The following is a 4,432-nucleotide window of genomic DNA, read 5'->3' as shown; positions in this document are numbered from 1 at the left end:
ATCATAGTCATGCTCACTTAACTTTTCATCTCTCTATCCCTATCTTTCTCTTCTCATTCTAAAAATCACCAAAGTCAGGTCAATTGAACCTCCCAAATATCTCTTAAATCTGTCCCTCCCTCTCCATCCCCATTGCCTAAGTCCAAGCCGAAGGTCTGGGCTTCTGCATTGCAGTAACCTCCAAACTGCTGTTCCTGCCTTTGGTTTCTTCCCCTTCCTGTTTATCTTCCCTATCACAATGGAGTGATTTTTGCGTAGGGAGGAAAAAACTAAGCAAACCAACACAAAACCAAAAACTATCTAATCATATCTTGCCCCCCCCAAAACTTCCTATGGTTCTCCATTGCTTACAGAGAAAAAATACCCTCAAAGTTCCTTAAGAAAACCTATAAAGACCTTTGCAAACATGACATTTGAAGACTAATTATAGGCCTTGCTTCCTCCTCCAACCTCTTCCATCCCTATCTTCCCCCCTCCCCACCCCCCATTCCACGAACTTTCCATGTCTCTGCTCGTGTAGTTGCCCATTGCTTGGAAATCCTTCTTCTCATCTCCACCCCTACCCCGCTGTGTAAGAGTAGTACGGAAGGACATGAATGGGATTAAATAAGTAACTTGCTGTGCTATTATTCTAGAGGCAGGAGGCACAAGGGCCCAAAGAGAAAGGATATGAAAACCACTTCCTTCATTAGATGGAAGGCGCGAGATAGAAGGGAGATGAAAGAGAGAGAGAGAGAGATAAAGAAATATTATGGATAGATATTTTTTAAGTACTCAAATTAATAGGCAAATGATACCCTCAGCTCAGATCCATCAGTAAGTGTAACAATAGATTCAGAGAGCAGACAGTACCCTTAAGTTTGAAAAGAAAATTGGACTCTGGGGATTAAAAGAAATCAAGCATTTATTATAACAGAACTGATGTATCCTGCATTCTTCTCTGCTTATTCAGAGTGCTTTTTTGACACTTGTTAGAATCCATATTCCTGGCTGTGATTTCCAGGATGATGGACTGTTTTATTTCTTAGGCAGGAGCTTTCCTTCTCTCTGACATAGTAATAACAGTATACGTCATTAAAAAACAAAGAAATCCTAGAAATTGTTCCAGATGTCCCTTTTCACTTAGGCCCCTAGAGAGACAAGCCTCTCTTTTTCCCCTTCAGCATTTTGGGGACGATTCCTTCAGGAGTGTGTGGTCTTCCCTTTGTTGTCCCCCTTGGTGGTCTTGTGTTGGTCTGGCCCATCGTTGCATCAGTACCCTTCATAGCTTCTAAAATTGTCTAGAAAGAATGAATGTTTTTGCCTCCTCAAAGACTGTCCAGATATTGTGCTCTGACCATGCCATGGGAGCAGGCCTTTATTTCTCTTCTCTGTTGCCATGCTTCAGACTTGACTGATGTTGTCCAGTGAAATCTGAGCAATTTCTTAGCTGGTTACTTGTCCCAGAAACCTACACATGCAGAATCATCCACAAGTATGTAAATTAGTGGGGAATGGGCTCCATTCCCAGAGGCCTGGGGCTTCCCACAGAGCTGACCCTAAAGCTGGTTTCCTCTGGATTAACTCTGTTACCCAGCAGAGCTCAGCAGGAAGTCCCACATCTGTCTACTTACTGCTGGGGATGGGCAGCCCTGGACACACTACTAGAATGAGAAAAGAAAGCTAAATTGAGGGTCTAGTCCTAGGACATCCAAGGAAATAAAATCAGAGGTTAAATAAAGAGGGAAATGATATAAAAATGAAGATTATAAAAACTGAAGGTGTTAGTGATGTGTGAATTGGCCCAGCATTCTGAAAGGCAACTTAGCAACGTGCATTAAGAGGCTTTGACCCACTAGTTTTACTCGGAGGAATTTATCCTAAGAAAATATCCAAAAATATGGTCAAAGACTTATGTTCAAAATGTTTGTCACTATGTTATCTGCAAGAGTGAACATTTCAAAAATATTTAATCTAATGGCATGAAAATTCTAAAACTCTGGTAAACTCATATGATAGAACTGTATGTAGTCATTAAAAATAAAAATGTTTTCAAAAGCAGTGATATGGGCAACTGCTCATAATAAATGTTAATTGTAAAAAGCAAAGCTATAGTTATGTGTATATAAGATTTATATTTGGTAAAAATAATTAGTATATTTCTAGGCTTTTTCATTGAATATATATGCATAGAAAAGAATGGAAAGAATCTCACCTAAGTTAACGCTATTTTCTGGATAGTAGGATTAGGAACAATTTTTTTCCATACATATCTGTATTCTACAAAATTTCTAGGATAAACATATGCTATTTTTTAGCTAAGAAAAATGGCATTAAGAACAGAGTTTGTAGATAAGTAGTGGGAGGAGATGGTTTACAACTGAAGAAAGGCAAACCACAAATTACCACATGGAAACAATAAATCCTAACACATTTTAGAAGAATGTGTACACAGTAATAAAGCATAGAAGAGAATATGGAGAGATGAAAAAGGTTAAGACAGCTAGAACTTTTTGGTGAGTAGGTTTATAAACTGTAAAAAAAGTAAAGTGAGAGGATTTTAAATCAATCCTAGGGGTCCACTGCTAAGTCAAAATTCCTTATACTACATATGTGTGTGTCCTTGGGCATGTTACTTCTCCTCTCTGTGCCTCAGTTTACTCATCTATCAAATGGAGGTAATAGTAGAACCTACCTTATAGGGTTGCTATGGCTATTAGATGAGTTAGTACATGTGAAGTGCTTGTACTGTGCCCGGCATATGGTAAAGGCTCAATAAATAACAGTCGTTGTTATTATTATGACCATTTATTATCGTTATTATTATTATCCCAAACAACAATATGACTCTTCCTCAATGCCCAATAATAACTTAATAAATGTGACTCTTTCCCAAAATTCCAATTTGTGGATTTTTAAATTGATGTTTTCAATTAGATTAACCAGTATAAACCACTTCAGCAGCCCAGAGTTCAAATACGGTCATATCTCTTTTTAATCTTTAATTACACAAATCCCTGCTTGCCTATAAGCAGGAAGTCCAGTATCTGTTTCTTGAGATTTCCCTTCCCTAGAATTGCCTAAGAGCCCTGGGGGCTCCACAGAGATCTAGAGAGGCCAATCAGGCTCTAATTTTTAGCAACCAATTGCTTTGTCGCTAGCACATAGCAGTACCACTGAAGATCGGCGCCTCAAAGTCCCATGTACCCTTGTTCATGCCTAGAATTATGTCCATGCTGGCCCTGACCTCAGAACAGCCTTCACTGGTATCCTGCCTTAGGACTCCCCAAGTTTATGCACTTTAGTTTTTATCAGAAGTTGCACACTGGTGGCCCACAGCCACATCCAGCTCTCTGACACATGGTTTGGGCTAAAGTGTGTTGGTCTTTTTTTTTTTTTTTTTAAAACAGCTGAATCTTGGAACAGTGGTCTTCGTTGCTTTTTACTTTTTTTTTTTTAGACTTTATTTATTTATTTTTCCCCCCAAAGCCGCAGTAGATAGTTGTATGTCATAGTTCCACATCCTTCTAGTTGCTGTATGTGGGACTCAGCCTCAGCATGGCCGGAGAAGCGGTGTGTTGGTGCGCGCCCGGGATCCGAACCCGGGCCGCCAGCAGCGGAGCGCGTGCACTTAACCGCTAAGCCACGGGGCCAGCCCCGTGTGTTGGTCTTTTATTTGAAATAGTTGACAAGTTTGGAAATGTCACACAAAAATCTTTATTTCTTGCTTCTATTGAAAAGGTGAAAGATCTGACCACACCAGACCTATTCCCACATAGCAACACTTGGCTGATGCTGAAAAGAAGTTCTCTCTAGATGGAACATGCTGTTTCCACTTTACTCAATTCCCCATTAATCCATGTTTTTCTTAAACAGCCTGTCTTACCCATCTGCACTACCTGCCTGGCCCCTATAAGATTCTGAGTTTGTGGCCCCTTGGCCTAGAAGTTCTTGGGGCAGTATGGTGAGGGGAGAGGGAGACACAAACTTGTGCATTGCACACCCTGAGAGTGTGTTGGGAGAAGTGGCTGAGCATGTGAGTATCGTAGGGCAGTGAATTACCTATATCTTGGTGAAATTAAACCTAGCTGAGAGTCCTTTTACCATACAGCTGAACTCTCATGTCTGCATCAATAATAAGAATCACATCTTTCCTTGAAGATGGTAACCCTGAGTTTATACTTTTGCTAGTTTGAATTTTATTTTTTAAGACAAACTTTTATGATTATAACTGAACACGACTTGAGTCACAAAGCAATAAAAGGCATCACCACCTCTAACAAAAGCAACACCACTTTCTCAAAAATCTCACCCTTTACTAGTATCAAAGGCCTAGTAAAATCAGCAGGGAAGAGCCAAAAAGGTCAAAAGCAACACTCTCTTTTGGTAACTAAAAAGGAGACCAAAGAACATATCCAAACCCATAAGAGCCCAAAGTTTGATCCAAGCCACT

This window comes from Ceratotherium simum, chromosome 29 (genome assembly GCF_057802395.1).
Source record: "Ceratotherium simum simum isolate JZ-2026a chromosome 29, ASM5780239v1, whole genome shotgun sequence".
NCBI classification, from domain to species: Eukaryota; Metazoa; Chordata; class Mammalia; order Perissodactyla; family Rhinocerotidae; genus Ceratotherium; species Ceratotherium simum.
Note: the sequence above shows the minus strand (reverse complement) of the source record.